This window comes from Pinus tabuliformis, chromosome 4_1, assembly GCF_031772625.1.
Source record: "Pinus tabuliformis cultivar Carrire ecotype Pingquan chromosome 4_1, CPIR1, whole genome shotgun sequence".
Lineage (NCBI taxonomy): Eukaryota > Viridiplantae > Streptophyta > Pinopsida > Pinales > Pinaceae > Pinus > Pinus tabuliformis.
In genome coordinates, this window is record NC_142303.1 from 442,250,068 (window position 1) to 442,273,501 (window position 23,434).

Consider the following 23,434-nt stretch of genomic DNA (forward strand, 5'->3'; position numbering starts at 1 on the left):
AGACAGGCAATGTATGGTGTTACGTACCTGTTTTACGACGATCTCAGAATCTCCAAAGACTTGAAGATACTTAACATTCAATCCGATTGCTTTGTATAGGCCTTGAACCAAGGCTTCGTACTCCGCTGTGTTGTTCATGCAATCGAACTCAAGTCTGCATGTGAGCATAATCTTGTTCCTGTCTGGGTTGATCAGAACACATCCTGCTCCTGCCCCCTCGTTGGATTTAGATCCGTCAAAATATAATTTCCAAAATAAAGACGTATTTACATAATTATCTAAAAAACTAAAACATTTTGAGTCATCAGTTTGGGAGAAATTTTCAACTTGGGATAAAACTGAATTCTCTAAGTCTGGCGAAATATGAGCACTGAAATTGCCTAGGAAAGAATCTATTGCGTAATTGCCTACAATGCTGCTATTGTATGTGATGGCTTCATTTTCTCCTTCTAGTTCTGTCACTATGTATTTTTGGTGCAACTCTCGTTCAACCTTTATCTGATTTGGTTTACCGTTGGATGGTAACCACATGTGCGACCAGTCGGTTGAGAAATATCCATGGAGTTTCTCCGACCAATCCCTGCTAAGAATCAAGCCATAGAACTCAGGGATATCGGCTACCAGAATGTCGATAACCTGACACACTTTTGGGTTAGACGACAATCTTATGGTCACCTGATTAAGTTCACCAATCACTTCGACCTGGGATCGATCAAGTTGAACTATACGTACTGCAGATTTTTGAGGTTGCACATTCAATTTGGCACATATTGACCTGGGTAAAATATTCGTTGAAGCACCAGAATCGACCAAGCAATTGTGCACGTTTTTGTTGAAGATTTCATATGTGAGAAGAAAAGGAGGAGTATGAGATCTTGATCTTCCTCCAATCAAGGCGATGTCGTTTGGATCAATTTTATTTATCGTATTGGTTGGAGGTCTTCCCAGATTGTGGGAAGCCACAGCTGTAGGTAAAGATGTAGTAGGCACAACATGTAATTCTTTCATCATGATTTTCTGCTGGTGTTTCAGTTTACTCAATTCATACAGAGTGATATTAGCCCTAGTCTTCTTCATGTCGTCAATGATGTTATAATCCATTTCATCCGACACTATTAGTGTTCTTGATGGAGGTGCTTGTTCAGATTGGACTGGGCTAAGCGGGGTCGCTTTAGCAGTTGTCTTTTTGGTTACGACCCTTTCTTTTGTTGCAGGGCTTGCGCCCTTTTGTTTTGGGGTAGTTTGGGGAGGATCAAGCTGATTTTTGCTTCTCGTGCTAACAGGAAATGCTTCATGATCCTCTTCCTGTGGGAGGATGAAATCCCACATTCCTTGAAGTTCTACAACTTCTTCCTCGTCGGTCTGCCCTTCAGTGGTATTCTCTTCTTCTTCGTCTTCTTCAGACTCAACGTTTGAGACAACACTGGGTGGTTTTACCTCCATGGGAGGATTTCTTTTAAAAGTCCTAAAGGGCTTTTTCGAAGAAGTTTCTGCTACTTGTTTCTTGATATCGACCATCTCATTGGACATGGCTTTCAACACTTTTTGTAACCCTTCCAAATCGAAAGGATCTTTCATTTGCTTCTTCTTGGTGTCTTCTTTGAAAGAGATCTTCTTTGATTTGCGTTCTTCTATAGCAGATCTCTTTTCTAGGGCTACCACGCGTCTTTCCACTGCTAACGCTTCTGTCAAGTTGTCAACTAATGTGGTCTTGTTTGCCCTATCTACAAAGATAGCCAAGTTTGGAGGTAAAGTCGTGATGTACCATTCACATCTTACTTCCTCGCTGGGTTGTGAAGCAGCGGGGATTTTGTTGAGGATCTTATTGAACCGTAAGTTAAAGTCTTTAATGGGTTCTCTAGCCTCAGCCTTAAGATTAGATAGGTCATTAATCAATGTCGCCGTAGATCGGTCATCACCAAACTTAGTGAGGAACTGACTTTGAAAAATGTCCCAGCTTGTGATGGATCCGGAAGGTAACGAAAAGTACCATGACCCGGCCGTTCCTTGCATTGTATAAGGGAAGAGCCGGACAACAGCGTCTTCGTTAGTAACCCCGTTGAGATTAACAGAAAGCATGAAATTATTGATATGTTCTTCGGCTAGCATACCTGCTTCTGGGTTGAATTTAGGTAGCCACTTCTCTGGATGGGCCGGTATAGGGCTCAGGGGTGGAGGCATTAAAACCGCCCCAGGATTGTTCCATGGAGACTGGGCCATCGTGGAGCTGCTAGCTAATGGAAGTGCAGAAACTGACCCCTGATGCTGAGAAGGTGAAGAAATCAGGATCTTTGATGTTCGAAGAGGAAGGTTTGTGGAAGACGGGTGAGTGAGTTGGAATGGAAAAGTGGGTGGTTGACTTCGCGGTGAGAGAGTTGATATGGATGAAGTGGATGAGAGAGTCTCTCCGTCAGACTCTTGAGGTGTTTTCCTTGCTCTTTTTCTGGTAGGAAGAGGGAGTTCACTTGGTTGTATGCCAAATTTTTCACTCTTTAATCTGGTAAGGGGATGAGCAGGGTTGTACTGCGAAGTCACGCTGCTTTTAGATTTATCAGACTTCTGGTTAAAAATGGAGAATCCCTGGAGTTTACGAATCAAAGTTTGAATTTCAGGGGGTTCAATAATAGATTGGTCTGATATATTCGAATATGTAGCAGTGGTGGATACTCGAGCGACTTCAAATTCCGGGTTTAACCGTGTTGGAGAAGTCGAGGGAGTTGATGAGGGTGTGTTACTCTCAGAATGGTATTTGGATATTGCTTTAGGTGCCATTCATAGTTCGTGCCCTCCTTCTAGCGCCAAATATGTTGAGGGCCCCGAAATCGGGTCAACAACAAGGGGGATACCCACCCGGTCGGGAACCTGGTTGGCGGCTCCGTGCCCGTTTGGTGTAGCGGGTCCGACTGGGGATGACGGGACCAGCTTCCCGTTCTAAGGGGTGTGTGTGTGTGTAGAAAATGATAGTAGAAAATCTGTAATTATTCCTGAACTAATCTAATTCTAAATTCTGAAATGACTTTATACTACTTTAATCTAACAAAAAACAATACATCTAATCTACACTAACCCGGGACAGAATTTTTCCATTATGCAATCTAGAAAGATTTCACAGAATAACTGGTAATGAAGATTATTCAGCTATCATGAGAATATAAATCAATTAAGATGAACCATCTTGTGTAAGAAGTTAAGCAAAACGGTTGTGAACAGCATATTGCATAATCAGCTATTCATGTATTAAGCACAAATCAATGACTCCACCGTACAAAAGTGCCAAATGGTAGTCCACTCATTCATACGTTAACATATAAATAACATCAGCTGTATATTACTCTAAGAATGCAAGCAGAAACTAGTCAAGAGATAAAAGTACCATTTATGACTGATTTTAAACTTACAGACCTTAAGCAATAATGATCTATTTCTACTTGCTTCTAATGCCTACTAAGAGTACAGAAGTGCAACATCAGTAGCAGGTATTAAAATGCAAACATAAATAAATCTTGATCCGTCCATTCATCAAAAAACCCCCTCCGAGGGTGCAAAAGTGCATGTTCTGAGGACAAGTTTTTTGATAAAATTTCAGACCCTTCTCCAATGCAACGAGAAGGGTTAAATACTAGTAACCGACTAATTTTACTTTACACAAATTCAAGGAACGGCTTCAAATGACCGCCCTTTTACTAAAAACAAATTTATTTCTAAAAACTGAATCTAATTTCTAACCGTTTCTGTATCTGTTCCTTAGTGCTGTAAGCAATGCGCTGTTCGTCCTGAAAGAGTCGGCTGGTTGTCCTTTCCTTTTGTTCGAGTTTGAAAATTAGAAACAACAAGCGCTGGCACCTCTTTCTGTTAGATTAGAAGATATTTTCGAAAACCTTTCTCTAGCTGGGTGTATTCGCTGTGCGCACACTTAGTACAACCCAGTTTCTTTTCGAACTGATTTTGCTGTTGCTATTTCGGTTTCCGGTCGTGCGAATGACTCAATGAGTTAGAAGTCGCGCTGTATGGACAATCCCCTGTTTCGAGAACTGTTTCCGTTCTTTGTTCCAGGCTTTTCTGGAGCGTCTTTCTTCTCTTGCGCTTCTTTCTCTGCTTTACCAAGTCTGAGCTTCAGGATCTTTTGTAAACACGCTGCTTTTGTGCGCCTTTGACTCTGAGTCTTGGACAGTCTATTTTCATCAGTGCCTGTTGGGCGATACTCTGGAATCCACGGTTCTGCTGCATGCGGCATCCAATTGCGGAGGCATCTTCTCTCTGTTGTCTTATTGGCGCTCTTCCCTTCTCCTTAGATGTTTCCTGCATATAGATTTATATCAGTTGCATGTCTTGCAGTTTATGCAAAGAAGAAGGGAAATGACGAAAAGATTGACATGAAAGCATTAAATTCTAATGAATGCGAAATTAATGACATTCATCATAACTTGACTCTTCGATAAATGCGATGCAATCATTTCTGGATATTCGAGCATGCGGTCATTAATTTCCCTTAAGGCGCGCTTTCAAATTTGGATCTACCGTGTATGTCGGAGAATTCTTTCGATGAGTTTTTTCTGCGATTGGTATCACAGTATCGATGGTTGCGACGTTATTAAGTGTTATCGTAGATCGCAGATATCGCAGATCACTGATATCGCAGATCGCTAATATCGCAGATCGCAGCTTTGCATGGTCGCAGATCGCAGATCGCAACATCGCAAGGTTTTCACTTTGTCATTTTGTGCTGCTCGTGTGGCATTGCGACGTGTGACGTCGCATATCGGCCGTCGGCGTTTCTTTAGGTTCTCCTTTTTCAAACGCTCTTAATGCGCACGATGCGATGGGTTCTCGCGTCGCTCCTTTTTAGTGTATTTATGCGCTTTGGGCAAGCGCTCCTTTTTCCATTGCGACGCGATATAGCTTTTAGGGAGCTGATACAAAAGAATTTTTTAAACAAAAATATTTTTTGGATTTTCAGCTAAGGGTCCCCCTTTGCTTGATGTTATTACTAATATCAAACGAAGAGGGGGGTTGTTGGTGACCACAACACTATCATACAGACTCCACTAAATGAGGAGAAGAGACCTAAGAGGAGTAGGGATGAGGCATCTAGCTCTGCCATGGAGAGTACTGATGAGCTGCTTTAGCCAAGCAGGAGGCCCATGTTGAATCATGTCTTTAAATAGGAGGATAACATTGCATCAAAAGGAATAATTGACACTAAGGCAATGGGATAGAAAAGTAAAGAAGCAGTTGCATCAAAGGAAACACAACAACCATCAACCTCCAACACAGATGGTAGAGAGACAAAAGAGTATGGAGGTTTCTTCCTATGTTAGGCCAATTGACAAGGAGAAGGATATCAAAGACAGATTTAAAGAAATAAAGATGAGGACTGAGAAACTGAAGGTAGAAACATATGCCAAGTACCTCAAGCTTACACCACCAAACCAAACTAGACTGATGTCAGCCTTTGACTTCAAAGAAGGAAAAATGCAGGTCTCATTTTTGCAGCCCATTGTACACCAACCAAAGACCTGAGCAGACTAAAGAAGACAAATTTTGAGGTCTTAGCTAGGGATGTTCATCCCATTGATCAGATAGAGTTTCACAAGCAGGCTGGAGAAATGATCTACTCCACCCTCAAAACAAAAGCCGTGTCTACTTACAAGTTGCAGGATTTATTGGACAGTGTAACAACTCAATTCAAATTAGAGAGAGCCTCTTCATAGGCTAAAGACATGAGGATAAAGTCCTTGGAGGACTTGGTTATTGAACTAGGCCATGACCCAAGTGATGTTAAGGCCACAGAGAAACTGATCAAAACAAAGAATGAGGACATAGAAGCCCTCAAGAAATAGCTCAAGTTGCCTCGTTTACAACATCCACAGACAAAGGATGTCCTGGAAAGCTAGACCAATCATGAGGAAATGATGGACTTAGTGCTGCAACTGAATGACCAGTTAAAGGATATGGGGAAGGAGTTGGATAGCTTGATTCAACTCAAACAAGATAGTATTGATAATGCTCCTACAACTTTCATTCCAACAGTGACCACAACTGTACCTTCTACTTTGGCAGAAGAATTAGCTCCCACTGCTCCAATGGCCATTGCACTTCCAACATCTGCATTGACTACATTAGCAACAGGATCAACAACAACAGCCTTCACTGGTGATGAAGTAAATAGGCTTGTCAAAGCAGTGGAAGAAATGTCCATTCAGACCACTGAGATGAACAAACTGAAGGAGAAAGTCACCAGCCCAAAAACAAATTACAGACTTGCCCAAATCATGCATAAAGAAGAACAACAAAAGGCTACAAGGATGAATGGAAGAATAAAAAGCCTAGAGAAAGAACTGACACTCAATGAACCTATAGGTAAGGCTAAGGAGAGACTGTGGGCCAATATCATTGACTCTGTCAATGATATTTGGCAATCTGTCTAGGTCATTTTTGAATAGATTGATTTAATAAAACAGGCTACTAAATCCATTGAAAGGGTTAAAACAGAATTTGGAGATATGCCAGAGGAAGCAGCAAGAATCGTCCACTTCCTCAACTCTACGAATAAGTATGAGCTACAAGAACTAGAGATACCTGACAGGACAAGTAAAATTTTGGAATTCAGAAAAGTCCTCACTAAGAGGAATTTTATGTTGAATTCAGAAGATAACTGTCAAAACATGAAACTAGTCATTGACAGGTTCATGGCTAAGTTTGAACTTTTGAAGGAAAACGGATTACCTAATCACTTAGTTATAAATGATAAACTAATGATACAGATAGATTACAACAAGAAGATCAAGGAAGTGGCTAGAGAATAGGTAATCACTTCATCCATGAAGGGCATGCCAACAGGCAAAGTGTTGTATCAAAATTTTGAAAACTTGTTTTACCTCCAGCATGAGGTGAAACACTTGTTTATTAATAAGCCTACTTTTTCCAAATATACAGAGGCAGATGATTTATACAGAAACATGCTCAATATCTAATTAGCAGATGAGGAAATATGGGAAAAACTAAATGATTTACTGTAGTAAATACACAGTAAAAATATAAATGTACAGTAAAAAGTGAAACAGGACAGTAAAAGGATATTTACAACTCAGCAAGGTTAAAGTGTATCAGATGAAAGAGTATCAGATGAAAGCTTCAAGTAAAATAGAACATCCAGCGTGAAGACCAAACAGCGAAGCAGCATAAAGGGCAAAAGATCAAAGATAAAAGGCATCAGAACCTTAATAATAGAAACATCAAGCAGCAGTTTAATAGCTGTCTCTATCTTCTTGCATGAAGATATCTCTTTTTCTTAGATTAGTTCTCAATGCATTTTGAGATATTTTGTAATTACTTTTGTATAAATACTTCAAAATTCGAAATATTACGGTGGATTATTTTATATTTGTAGAGTTATTTTGATCTTAAAACCTAAGGGTGATTGTACCATTTTCAAGTCAATAGACTAGAGCAAGTAATAAGAGCATTTTGCTACAGGATTCATGAGACGAGCCATTTGCAATGAAGTATCTTTTTTATTTTTATTTTGTTATCTTATTATGTGTTACATAATCTTAAATGTGTTCTAAATTTGAATGAATTAACTGGATATATCACTCAGAATTTGCTTAAGAACACTCTGTTTGCACAGTTAGTCATTTACATGTTTTCCTCTAATACCCATATTTGAGAACCCTTAATTTCTCTCCCATCCTAGTCGACTTCTTTAATTCCTTCTGAATCTGGCCTAGGGAACCCTTAATTGCTCTTTGGGTCCGATTTGAAACCATTTCACCATTGAGCCTTTGAGATCTGTAGTAACTCATCAATATTGCCTTGTAGACACTATTTTAGAACTAAATCCAGTCTTGTTTGTCTGACGTTCGACTGCATAGCCCAATGGTAAAAGACAAAACTTTTTTATCTAATTAAAGTGATCCCACCACCCAATTTCAAAACAAAACCCAAGTGCAAGAAATAACTATCTTAAAATCATCTTAACTGAAACAAAGTTAAATTATAAAGAAAGATCCCTCTCTGAGCATTAGGAAGGCTAGATCCTAATCTCTAAAAGTGGTTTGTGGTTACCTTTGACTTTTATTTCTTATTTAACTTCAAAATAAATATGAGAGTGATAACATTTCTGGCGACCATACCGGGGAACTTCGATCCTCGATCTCATAAAACTTTAAGGAAACCTTAAATTTCATCTTAAGCCCTTTAAGTTCATTTTCTCAAGTTAATATTGAAAATTTTCATAAAAACAATTAAAAAAGTTTAAATTCTAGCTCCTAAGAAGACTCGCTATACTAGGGCCAATCCAGATCCAAACCTTACTACCATATTTGATGACCTGGAGATAATTTTAAGAAAACCCAAAACATCAGAAACTCAAGCTAGTAGTAGTCAGTTAATCAGAGCAAATTCACTCCATGAGGAGTTGTTAACTTTAGAGTAAATCCCTTTTGATTTTTCATTTGACCTCTCATTATTTAGAAGTAAATCTAAGAATGCAATCCGTGAAACAGTCTTAGACTTTGAGTTTGTTCAACTCATTAAATCAAAAAGGTTTATTCATTTAGATTTAGATAAATTTGTCGTTGACACTTTTGACAAGATATAATCTTGGGCCTAAGATTTAATAAGTAATATAGGTGATTCTTAAATTCAACAATATGTTGAAATAGCTGCCCATAATACTACTGCCCTTGAAGTTTTTGCACAGACTTCACTCACTATAAATACCCTTGCCTTTATTACCACCTCACCAACAGTTTCCACATTCCAATCACCTAAACCAGTTATTAATCAACCATCCTCATCATCATCTACTCTACCTCTATCCAATTTAGGTCCTTCCTCAAGCACCACAACTTTACCCCCTAGTAAAACCAAAATCACAACTATGGCAAACGGATATGCACCTCTAGTTTTACCTGCACAACTCCATGCCATGCCAACAAATTATCAGAGTAAAAACTTCCTTTTTGATGCTACTGGTCATTACACTGCCCAAAAACATGTAAACAATATATCTGACTTTTTTGAGTTGCATGAGATAGATGAAGCAGATTTCCAAATGAGGTTGTTTTCCCAAACTTTCACTGGGGATGTTAAGAAATGGTTCAAAGCCTTTCCTGCTAACCATATTGCAAACTTAGTTAATGTTCACAGATTATTTATTTATAGATGGGAGATAAAGAAAAACCCTACCATTGTAAATACTTTCTGAATTGAAAACATTAGAAGAGCTCCTAATGAGTCAATTGAGGACTATTGCACTAGGTTCAATAGTATCTACAATGCAATTCCGGCCAATATTAAGCCTGCACCTGAGCTAGCATAATTAAATTCCGTGATGCTTTTGATGCTGACATGTCATACTAGTTAAGGGAAAGAAACCCTGAAACACTGGATCAAATGCAAAGCAATGCTATTAGTGTAGAGGCCAGCCTATTAGCCAAGAATGCCCGAATGAGAAATGAAAAGAAAGTTGTATTTAAAAAGGAAACTTCCACTTCAGATGAAAAGGCAGATATTTTAGCTAAGAGTTTAGAGAGTATAATGGATATATTAGAAAAGATGGAGAGGAAAAATCAATGGGAAAATCAAAAACCACCCCCAATAAGAAACCCCAATTTTAGGAAGAACCCTAACGCTGGAAAGAATGCCACACCAGATCAACAGATTAGGCCTCCCTTCGAAGAAAACTATCTTGATGATTCACATAACCAAGGAGAGGATGATACCCAGATAAATTTACTAGAACCCAAAGATGAAGACACTGCTTTTTTTACTCAAGAAGAACATGAGCTATATATGTTGCAGCAGTTGGAGTTAGAATCTGGTGAATCGTTTGATTTTAAACTGGGATATGAGTCATCTATATATGAGGTACTCAAACAATATATCTTAAGAACTAAAAAGAACAATGAGACTCCCATTAAAAGATACATCCATAGCCCGACTAAGATAATAAAGGAAGCTCCGGTTACTAAAGTGTTACAAAACCTCCCTAGGGGAACACTGAAAACTTCTACCCTTAACATTTTAGATATAACCTCCACTGAAACTCAAATAGAGACAATTACTGAAAATAATAAAAATAAGAGAAATCAAGGCAAAATAGTAGAAGCACAACGAAAATCCTAATACTGAGAAACAGGATAAGAACACACAAACTACACAGATTAAGGAAGATCTAAATCAAACAAACAAAGCTCATCTCCCTTTCAACATCAAAACTGAAATAGAAAAATTAAAAATATCAATTCCCTTGACCGAACTAGTAGAGGATGAATCCTATAGGTCACAGATAGCTAAAAATTTAAACATAGGAGAGGGAGAGGATGTTGTTAACTTAAATAATGATCAACCTGAATTATTGTTTGGCCATGAGGCCAATGGTATTCATCAGCAAGGGCGGGTTCCTCCTTCCTACATTAGCTTAAACATTCATGACAAAATATTGCATAATGCTATGTTAGACTTAGGGGCATCCCATAATTTGATGCCAAAGGCAATAATGGAGAGACTGAACCTAGATATTACCAAACCATATAAGAATTTATTTTCTTTTGGTTCTAGCTAGGTTAAATGCCTTGGCTTGACCAAGGACTTATGTGTAACTCTTTTCCAGTGCCCTGCAAAGAGTATTCTAATGGACATAGTAGTTGCATACATCCCACCAAAATATGGAATGTTGCTATCTCGCTCATGGGGAGCAAAACTATAGGGATCCTTGCAGTTGGATATGTCTTATGCCACCATATCTATTTTTTGCCAACCAAGAAAATTATATAGAGATACCTTGATGAAATACATGGTGAGTATTGATGAAAAACCAAAAAACTTTCCCATATAATCCATGCATTCAGATATGGACTCTTTTAACTTGTACAATGCAGAACATGACAATAAGGAAATCACAGCTAAAGACATGAAATACAAAAAAAATGACAATGAGAATATATTTCATGAGTCAATATGGCATCTAGACTTTGATGGGTCTGTAAATAGGTTAGGGGTTGGTGCAAGAGTGTGGATCCATAATGTGGAGAATAATCATGCTGAGGGACATGATTTCAGATTGAACTTCAAGTGTACCAATAACATGGCTGAATATGAAGCCCTAATTCTAGGGTTACAATTGGTTAGGAAACTTGGAGCCAAAAGAGTTTCCATAATGGGAGACACAGAGCTAATTATTAAACAGATTAATGGTGAATACTCTATGAACAATCCTAGACTTGGTCAATATAGGGATATTGTCCTAGACTTGATTAAAGACATCTTGGAAACAAACTTTGCTGCCATTCCTAGAAAACAAAACATGCAGGCCCACAGTCTCACCACTTTTGCTAGTACCTGTAAATTTCCATTTCAACCCAACCATCAGTACACTGCAGAAATCAAACATAGGCATGCCATACCAGACAACCTGAAGTATTGGGAGATTTTCTCCCAAGATTCTCAGATTTACAATTTCGTGAACAATGAAGGTGAGTTTTATAATTGTAAGATAGATACAGACTATATAGTAGACAATAATATTGAAAATAACATAGATGTAAATATTTTAGATATAGTTAAACCAACTAAATTTACTAGAGTAGAAATAGATAGTTTAGAGAATATAGAGATTGAAGAAATAATGAATGATGATCCTGAAATTCTTAATCTGAAAACTAATTTTTTGACTAAGGGATTAGTCCCTTTAGAAGATTTGTTTGACTCTAATGATGTAGCTAGGAAGCCCAAAATGGAACCTTTGAGAGCTGACATAGAAGAGGTTAACATAGGAACTGTGGATAAACCAAAACTCATTAAAATATCAAAACCCTTACCTCTAGAGGAAAAGGTTAAATACATCAATTTGTTTAAAGAGTTCCAGGATGTATTTTCCTGGAGTTATGAAGACTTAAAATTTTATGACACCAGCATAATCCAACACAAAATACCTCTAAAAGAAGATCATAAACCTTTCGAACAGAAACTTAGGAGAATAAAACCAGCTCGTATGGCATCTATTGAGAAAGAAGTTAAAAGAATGTTTGATGCCCAAATTATAGCCCCCATTAGATACTCAGATTGGATTTCAAACTTAGTCACTACTAGGAGAAAGACCGGTGAAATTAAACTTTGTGTAGACTTAAGAAATTTAAACAAGGTCTCACTAAATGATAACTATCCTCTACCAAAAATGGACCATATCTTGTAGAAGGTAGTTGGATCATCCAGGATTTCACTGTTAGATTGATTCTCTAGGTATAACCAAATTTTAATCATCTTGAGGACCAAACCAAAACTGCATTTACTACTCCTTGCGGTACCTTAATGTATTTGAAGATGCCTTTCAGATTAATGAATGCAAGTGCCACATTTCAAAGAGCTATGGATATAGATTTTGCCAATGAAATCCATGACTTCCTAGTAGTATACCAAGATGACATCGCAATTTTCTCTAAATCTGACAACGAACATCTAGACCACCTGAGAAGAGTATTTATCAAATGTAGAAAATTTGGGATTTATTTATATGCCAAAAAGATACTCTTTTGTCTGGGAGAGAGAAAACTGTTGGGACATATCATATCTAGAGATGGGATTAGAATATATCCTTCTAGAATAGAGGTCATTTTGGCTATTACCCATCTTAGAAACATTAGGGAGTTACAGTCATGTCTAGGAAAGATAAACTTTCTTAGGAGATTCATTTCAAATCTAGTAGAACTGATTAGAGAATTAAATAACATGCTAAGGAAGGACTCAACACTTAAATGGACAGTGGAGGCCAAGCAATCCTTGAAGCCATAAAGGAAGATTTAACAAAAACTCCAGTCATGATAAGTCCTGATTTTAATAAGGATTTTATAATTTTTTCTTTTGCTTCAGAACACACCATTGTAGCAATCTTACTGCAAAAGAACAACCAAGGATATGAACAACCAATTACGTCTTTTAGTAAATCCTTAAGAGATGCCACACTAAGATACAATATTATGGAAAAACAAGCATTAACTTTAGTAAAGGCTATCAAAGACTTTAGAGTATACATTCTCTATTCTCACATTATTGCTTATGTTACAAATTCTGTAGTTAAGGACATTTTGACACAAAATGGGCCCGAAGGGAAAAGAGGCAAGTGGATTGCCACAATATTGGAATATGACATAGAGATAAAGCTAACTAAGATTATCAAAGGCCAAGGTTTAGCCAAACTCATAGATGAATCAAACTATCAGGCCCTTGATATAAACTTCATTAGTACCCTTGATGATCAAGAAGAGATGGCGACTGCACCAACCAATGAACCTTTTACTGCTTCACCTTGTTATACATATATTATATTTTTATCACAAAACTTACAAGCTCCTCCTGGTTTAGTAAGAACTAAAGCTAGATTTTTAAAGATGAATTCATCAAAGTATTGCATCATAGATATTGCATTGTTTTGGAAATGCATTAGTGGAATTCTTTTAAATTGTTTAATGGAAAATGAAGCTGATAAAATCATGCAAGAGTTTCATGCAGGGTATTGTGGAGGACACTTGTATTGTAAGACTAGTGTTGACAAAATCCTGAGGGCTAATTTCTACTGGCCCACTTTATTTGCAGATGTTAAGAAACATGTGACCTCCTGTCATAAATGCCATATATTTGAGGGAAAGATAAAACTTTTACCCTTGCCTCTTAAATCAATTTCCACTGAAATTCCATTTCAACAATGGGGGTTAGACTTCATTGGAGAAATACACCCAGCCTCCTCAGCTCAACGCAAATGGATTCTAACAGCTACTGACTATTTCACCAAATGGATAGAAGCAATACCTTCTAGACAAGCCATAAACACTGTCATAATATCATTTCTAGAGAATAATATCCTATCAAGATTTGGATGTCCCCAAAAGCTCATTACTGATAATGCAGTTGCCTTTAAATCCAAGAGAATGATATATTTCTGTAACAAATACCATATCACCCTTAGCCACTCCACAGCCTATTACCCTCAAGGTAATGGACTTACAGAATCATCTAATAAAAGTCTGGTCAATATCATTAAGAATTTGTTGGAAGGTAAGAAAAAGACATGGAACAAGAAGTTAGTCAATGCCTTATGGGTAGATAGACTAACTACCAAGAAGTTTATTGGCACATCTCCCTACCAGTTAGTATATGGGATGGATGCAATTTTTCCATCATCTTTGGGAGTGCCAGTGATGAAGATCATCTAGGAATTACAGGTGGAACCAAATGATATTCAAATAAGAATAAATCAGAACATACACCTGCAACAGACCATAGAAGAAGTATATGTGAAATCACAGGTAATCGAGGACAAAATCAAGATTTTTTTTTATAAAAATACTAAAGCAGATGATTTTTGCATAGGAGATAAAGTCATTAAGTGGGATTCAAGGAGAAAAGACAAAGGCAAGCATGAGAAATTTGATTTTTTGTGGCAAGGGCCTTATGTCATTTATGGTTACAGGGGCAACAATGCCTTTTTCTTGAGAGCGATAGATGGATTAGGTCTACCAGGAGGACTTGTTAATGGTAGAATGTTGAAGCATTATTTTTCCACTGACTCACAATAGTTCACTTTACTTTGCATCATTGTATATAACATTGGAGAGTGTAGACTGGATTGGATGGTAATCCTTTGAAGTTGAAGCCCAGAGAGAAGGCCCTAAGATTTGAAGGATTCATCATCATAACTATCAATAAAGTAGAATCATAGAAGGATAGTTCAAAAGGTAACTACAGTCACAATTCAAAGGCTACTTATCTTTAGAGTTCTTGACATTTCACCAGGAAATGCCATTCCCATGTGGAGCCACTGTTAGAGTCCTATAGTGATAGGATTCATAATTTTGAATTGGCTGAGGTTAAGTATTGTAATATTATACATACCTTTACTTTTTTCAAATGTTTTCCATATTAAAATTAAAAAATTTAAAGAGGGTATGTCCTAAAAGAAATATCAAAGGACAAAAAGAATAATAAAAGTGAAAAAAAGTGAAAAAATATGAACCCCAAACAAAAATAGATGTGTAAGTCCAAGTGCCACTACTCTTTACTTTACTATCTAAAAATAATGGTTTTGTGCAGCATGTCATACATGCCACAACCCATGATAGTCAAATTGTTTAATCTTGACTACTTCATGCTTTGAATTTCATGTTTATAGTTAAAGAATAAAGATCTAGCCAAACAGTTTGATCTTGGCAGATCAGTAGATAGGTAGAGAAATGAAATGTGCTCATAACCTTAATCTGAGCCATTGGAAGACATAAGGTTAGAAGTAGATAGTTTACTTTCCAAAAGAAAAAGGAAAGGAAAGTGTTTGCTATCTTAAATGCACCCAACAAAGTGAAGAAAAAATGTTAGGGTAAGTAAAAGGGTAAGTAGAAGAAAGGTTGCAGGAATACAAGCTATTTGAGGCATAAGCACACTTGTCATGCTTAATCATGTGTTTTAGTGTGAAGGAGAAATTATGAAAGAAAAAGGATGCTCATAAGTTCATTTGGTTAACTTCCCCCCATTCCATTTCACCCCTCACTACATACTTACTAATTTCTCCTTTTACCCCTTCATTTCTTATGCAAGCCCCTTTTCCTTCATTTTGACTCCTATGCCTTGGTTTCACACAATTCCTTAGCAAAATACCCTCCAAACTCATTCCCCTACCCATGAACCCTTTTTCCCTAGTGTGAAACCCTTTCCCATGCAAAAAGATCACTTTCCCTTGATTAATTTTCCTAAAAACCCCAAAAAAACCCACTAATACCTCTTATCCGAACTATTATTCCCCCTTCGCTTTATAAAATTAAACCTCCTCCAAATTCATTTAACCCCACTAATTCACTTTTCCCCATTATACTCCATAAACCCCCAATACATTAATTACACCTAGGTGTAATTAATCCCTGGGCCTCACTAAATGTCTCCCCCATCTCCTGCCATGCATCTCTGCCACACGATGACCATTGGATCTTGCACCCCCAGATCGAACGGCCCTCACCCATATCGCACCCACTCATATCCCGACCTTTACTGGCCCGAGAGCACGCGATATGGGCAATATTGCTTGGGCCGCCTTGGGTTACGTGGTGGCACCATGTTAAGTAGTGTGCTCTCTGGAAAAAACCAACCATCACTCAAAAGTGGTGAGATGGCTCCCTAAACCACCTTCCCACCGAAAGGAAAAATCATCACCGTTCACTAAAAAGTTTCCGTGCCAAATTTACAACCACTCCCAGTTAAAAGCCCGTAGACCCCAATTTTGACCCTTTTTCATTCATTTACTCTGTGAAATCATTCTAAGATTTCTTTCTCCCCCTGAGCTTTTGCAACTAGTTTTGACCATCAATTGCCTCCTGAACATGCTCCGGAAGCTCAGTTCAGCCATCTAGTGTGCAACTGAAGCCACAGAACCCTCTGCAACCACCATTCAAAACTAGTTTGCAACTTGAACCATTAATTCCAGGTATTTCAACAAAGAACCAGAATGGCCTTCTATGTTTAAAATGTACAATGAATTCAAGAAATAACTAATTGAATTTAATTGATTTCCCTTTGAACTAAGAGTATTTCCCCCTAAAATACCGAAACCCCTATCTTGCAAACTGCCTATACCCTATCTCTGATACCAGACATATTCAGACTTCACTTCTAAAGCTGTATAAGCCCAATTCCCACATTTCATCACAAATGCAGCTGCCCAGACCTCTTTTTATGTCACACCAGTCTCAACCCCTCACCTAGACATTGACCATTTGGCCCTGGCAGAAAAGGATTTCCAAATTAAAGACACAGCTACTCCAAGTAACCTTCTGAGAATCCACTACTGGAGTAAGGATAGATTCCTAAACCATGCTGATGATATCAACCTTTGGGAATCTAATTTGCCCTAGTATACATTCCTAGAAGATCACCCATTCCCAGGCATTGTACATTTTTTCCATGTCTGCTATATCCCTAGCCAAAGGGCTATTGTTGCACCAAACCATGAGTTATTATTCACCATTACACCAAAATATATTAACCAGATGCTGCAAATCTAGCCTAGTCCTAATCTGAGCCCTTTGTCCATTGGAAACCTATTGGACCTGTATATCACAGTAGACCTAGTCAAATCAAACAAATTTTCTAGAATTTCATTATTGCGGAATGACATACTCCTAGAGAAATTCCATCCTATACTGTAGCTATTTTTTTAGGGACTAGCAGGACAATAATCACCATGCTCTCATGCATCTAAGGATACACATCAGATGAGCATGTGGATGAGGTCATCATGGCCTTCTTGTCCATTTTTACTCCAGGAAAGCCCCTTGCTACTATGTATGATTATGCCCAGTTCATTGCAAACAAAATGCATGAAAAATTCACTATACTCCCACTGAAAGAGTTTTCAAATACTCTTCAGTGTTGTTTCATATGTTCTTGTATTACCAGATAGATAAGTTCCCTTTGAGGATCCAGAAATTGGACACCAAGGGAAAGGAGAGATCAGTCATCTATTGGACACCCTTGGTCCACAAGTTTTCCATAATCACCTACAAAGACTTCATTGACTCATTTGTGTACCCAGTCATGAACATGCTAACCTCTAAGACTCAACCTATAAATCAAGAGAGTACTCTAATAGGCCAAGAACAACAAGGTCAGATATTGGTACTTGTACCAAAACCACACTGAGATCCGAATTTATGGCATTGAACTAGCCCCCATAAGTTTCCCAAATACCTCCCTATGAGGGTATTTTCTCTTGAGTACTTCATGAAAATCATAAGCTTAATGATATCCACTTCCTCGCTTATAGGAAGATAACCCAATTCAAAGTGAAGAACCAGATGGGCCCATTTATTTGCAACAACAAAGAGGTTGGACTAGAGGCCGACAGGTTACTTCAACTAATGAAATTTAAAAATAGTTTCATCTGGAACTATGACCCTCATGGGGTCATAAACAAGCTCAAACTCAAGGTCAGGTTGGGACATACATCCACCACCCAAGGCCTGACATTGAACAATTTGCTAACGAGGATGAGTGGGTGGAGAACACTTTGATTGACATGGACATCACTGTTGTGGATGTAGAGAACACACTTATTGATTTGGAAAGACAATTTGATCACAACTCTTTCCTGCAGTTTCTATAACAAGGAGGTCCCATGAACATTCCTCCTATCATATAGACTCCAGGGATGATGAAGTTAGCTCTGCCATGGAGACTACTAATGAGTTGGTTGAGCCAAGCAAGAGGCCCAAGTTGAATCTTATATTTGACTAGGAGGATAACATTGCATCAGAAGAAATAATTGACACTGAGGTAATGGGACAGAAAGGTAAAGAAGAACTACATCAAAGGAAACACAACAACCATCAACCTCCAACACACAGATGGTAGAGAGACAAAAGAGTATGGAGGTTTCTTCCTATGTCAGGCCAGCTGACTAGGAGAAGGATATCAAAGACAGATTTTAGGAAATAAAGATGATGAATGACAAACTGAAGGCAAAAACATATGCCAAGTACCTCAAGCTTACACCACCAAACCAAACCAAACTGATGTCAGCCTTTGACATCAAAGAAGGAAAAATTTAGGTCTCATTTTTGTAGCCCATTGTACACCAACCAAATAACTAAGCAAACTACAAGAAGACAAATTTTGAGGTCTTGGCCAGGGTTGTTCATCCATTCATCAGATAGAGTTTCACAAGCAGGCCAAAGAAATGATCTACTCCACCCTCACAGCAAAGGCCATGGTTGTTTAGAAGATGCAGGATTCATTGGATAGTTTAACAACTCAATTCAAACTGGAGAGAGCCACTTCACAGGCTAAAGACACAAGGATAAACTCCTTGGAGGACATGGTTATTGAACTAAGCCATGACCCAAGTGATGTTAAGGCCATGGAGAAACTGATCAAAAAGAAGAATGAGGACATAGTAGCCCTCAAGAAACAGCTCAAGTTGCATCATTTACAGCACCCACAAACAAAGGAAGTCCTAGAAAGATAGACCAATCATGAGGAAATGATGGACTTAGTGTTGCAGCTAAATGACTAGTTAAAGTAGATGGAGAAGGAGCTGGATAGCTTGGTTCAGCTCAAACAAGCTAGTATTGATCATGCTCCTGCAAATTTCATTCCAACAGTGACCACAACTGTAACTTCTACTTTTGTAGCAGCATTAGCTCCCACTGCTCCAATGGCCACTGCACTTCTGACATCTGCACCAACTACATCAGCAATAGGATCAACAGCAACAACCTCCACTGGTGATGAAGCAAACAGGTTGGTCAAAGAAATGGAAGAAATGCCCATTCAGACCACTGAGATGAACAAACTGAAGGAGAAAGTCAGTAGCCTAGAAATAGATTAAAAACTTTCCCAGATCATGCATAAAGAAGAACAACAAAAGGCTATAAGGATGAATGGAAGAAGAAAAAGCCTGGAGAAAGCACTTACACTCATTGAACCTATAGGTAAGGCTAAGGAGCAACTGTGGACCAATAACATTAACTATGTCAATGATATTTGGCCATCATCAAGGTCATTTTTGAATAGATTGGTTAATAAAATAGGCTACATAATCCATTTGAAGGGTTAAAATAGAACTTGGAGATATGCCAGAGGAAACAGCAAGAATCATCCACCTCCTCAACTCCAAGAATAAGTATGAGCTGCAAGAACTAGAGATACTTGACAGGACAGGTACAATCTTCGAAGTCAGAAAAGTCCTCACTAAGAGGAATTTGATGTTGAACTTAGAAGATAAGTGTCAAAACATGCAGATAGTCATTAAGAGGTTCATGGCTAAGTTCAAACTTTTGAAGGAAAAGGGATTACCTAAGCCCTTAGTTATAAATGATAAACTAATGACATAGACATATTACAACTAGAAGATTAGGGAAGTGGCCAAAGAACAGGTAATCACTTCAACCATGAAGGGTATGCCAACAGGCAAAGTGTTGTATCGAACTTTTGAAAACTTGTTTTACCTCCAGCGTGAGGTAAAACACTTATTTATTAATAAGCCTACTTTTGCCAAATATACAGAGGGAGATGAAATATACAGAAATATGCTCAATATCCAGTTACTAGATGAGGAAAGATGGGAAAAAATGAATGATTGACTGTAGTAAATACACAGTAAAGATATAAATGTACAATAAAATGTGAAATAGGACAGTAAAAATTTATTGACATCTCAGCAAGGTTAAAGTGTATCAGATGAAAGAGTATGAGATGAAAGGTTAAAGTAAAATAGAACATCCAGCGTGAAGACCAAAAAGCCAAGCAACATAAAGGGCAAAAGATCAAAGAGCAAAGCCAGCAAAACCTTAATAATAGGGACAGCAAGCAGCAGTTCAATAGCTATCTCTATGTTCTTGCATGAAGATATGTATTTTTCCTAGATTAGTTCTCAATGCAGATTGATATATTTTGTAATTCCTTTTGTATAAATCCTTCAAAATTCGAAGTATTAGGGTGGATTATTTTACATTTGTAGAGTTATCTTGATCTTAAAACCTAAGGGTGATTGTACCATTTTCAAGTCAACAAACTGGAGCAAGTAATAAAATCATTTCGCTACAAGATTCATGAGATGAGCCATTTGCAGTGAAGTATCTTCTTTGTGTGATTCTTTTACCTTCTTATGTGTTACATAATCTTAAATGTGTTCTAAATTTGAATGAATTAACTGGAGATATCACTCAGAATTTGTTTAAGTACACTCTATTTTACATAGCTTGGCAACCCATAATTTCCCTCCCATCCCAGTTGACTTCTCTCATTCCATCCAGAATCTGGCCTAGGTAACCCTTAATTGCTCCCTGGATCCGATTTGAAACCATTTCACCATTTAGCCTTTGATATCTATAGTAACTCATCAATCTTTCCCTATAGACATTGTTTTAGAACTGAATCTAGTCTTGTTTGTCTGAAATTCAACTCCATAGCCCAATGGTAAAAGCCAAACCTTTGTTCATCTAAGTAAAGTGATCCCACCACCCAATTTTAAAATAAAACCCAAGTGCAAGCAATAACTAGCCTAAAATCATCTTAACTAAAATAAAGTTAAACTATAAAGAGAAAGTCCTCTCTGAGCATCAGGAAGGCTAAGTCCTGATCTCCAAAAGTCGTTTATGGTTACCTTTGACTTTTCTTTCTTCTTTAACTTCAAAAGAAATATCAGAGTGATAACACTTTATAAGGTGAAAAACACACAAAAGGTACGCATTGCAACTTTATATTTAGAACCAAATTAGTTTGTATGGTATTGATGGCTTTGCTCTTGTAAGTAAATTGTCACTTGGGAAATTTTTACGAAAGAAATGATAGCACATTATGGGGATACAAGAAGCAACGCCTTTTTTAGCCAATTGATAAATCTCAAACAAAAGGGTTCAATGATGGAGCACATTGAGGACTTCCAAAAATTGAATATAAGGGTAAAAGAAATTCTAGAGGAGCATAGGATTGACATGTTCATAGGGACTTTAATGGATAACATCCAACATGAGGCTTGCCTTTGGAACCTGATTCATTGGAGAAGGCATTCATTTTGCCAAGAAAATGGAAAGAAAACTTATGGCAACCAGAAAGCCTACCACTCACAACTATAAAGATGGAACTGTTGTTGCCCCTAGCCTTCCACAACCTACAAGGTTGCCACCACAAAAATTGGAAGAAAAAAGAGAAAAAGGGCTTTGTTATAGTTGTGATAGAAAATACACAATAGGTCACAAGTGTGCTGAGAAGAAATTATTTTACATGCATTGTGAAGTGCAGGAAGAAAAGGAACAAGAAACGTCAAAAGAAGAGGATATACACCAAGAGTGAACCCTAGATAAAGAAGAAATGAATCTGACCATATGTTGTAATGCATTGGTTGGAATTACCACTCCTAAAACTATCAAGATAAAAGAACATATCAAGAAGAAAAAGGTAATAGTGTTGATTGATTTGGGAAGTACCCATACTTTTATTCATTGCAAGATAGCTAAGGAATTGAATTTCTTCCTATATCCAGCACCAGAGTGTCAAGTTATGGTTGCAAGTGGAGGAACCATAAATTACTCTAGAAAGTGTCGTAATATCAAGCTATCAATGGGAAAATATGTATTGAATAGCCCAATTATTTCCATTCCAATGGTCAGTGTTGATGTTGTACTAGGACTCCAATGGCTACAATCCTTGGGTACAATAGATTTTATTTTTCAAGAAATATTCATGAAATTTTGTTCGAAAGGAAAGGAAGTTGAATTAAGGGGTATCACAAGGAAACTAGGAAATATAATTAGCTCTAATGGAATGCAAAATGTTCTAAAGAAAGAACAACTAGGTGTAATTGCACAATTATGTTCACTAGAGGTTCCCACATCGAAATCATCTATTTCTCTAGATCTCCAAAAAGTCTTCGACAATCATTCTAAGGTATCTGATACTCCCAAAGGCCTCCCACATATTCGTGATAATGATCATTCTATTCATTTTAATTGCAGGAAGTGTTCCTCCAAACATCAGGCCTTACAGATATCCCTATGCCCAAAAGAGTGAAATTGAATGTATGGTTGTAGATATGATAGAGGCTAGTATAATTCAACCTAGTCAATGCTCTTTCTATGCTCCAGTAGTATTGGTGCACAAGAAGGATGGATCATGGCACATGTGTCTGGATTATAGGGAGCTCAACAAGCTCACTATTAAAGATAAATCTCCCATTCCTGTCATTGATGAATTATTGGATTAATTGCATGGATCATTTTACTTCACCAAGTTGGATCTTCATTCAAGATATCATCAAATCAGAATGAAGACTGAAGACATTCTAAAAACAACATTTAGAACTCATGAGGGTCATTATGAATTTTTGGTCATGCATTTTGGCCTTACCAATGCACCTTCTACATTTCAAGGTTTGATGAATTCCATTTTCAAACCATTCCATAGAAAATTTGTGTCAGTATTTTTTGATGATATACTAATCTATAGCAAGTTTTGGAAGGATCATGTTCGACATGTTGATAGGGTGCTCAAACTTTTGGAGGAGAAACAATTATATGAAAAATCTCCAAATGTTTCTTTTGAGTACAAGAGGTGGAATATCTAGGTCATATTGTATCTCGTGAAGGTGTTAAGGTAGACCGTAGAAAAATTAAAGCCATTAAGGAATGGAAAATCCCCACATCCATAGAGAATATGCGAGGATTTCTTCGGTTGACTGGTATTATCACAAGTTTGTTAAGAATTATGCGAGAATAGTAGCACCTCTATCAACATTATTGAAGAAAGATGCATTTTCATGGAATCCATAACCAATAAAGGGCTTTGAACATCTTAAAGATGGAATGTGCCAAGCACCGGTCTTAGCTATGCCGAACTTCAAAAAAACCTTGATTGTGGAATGTGATGCCTCAGGAAATGGAATTGGTGTTGTTTT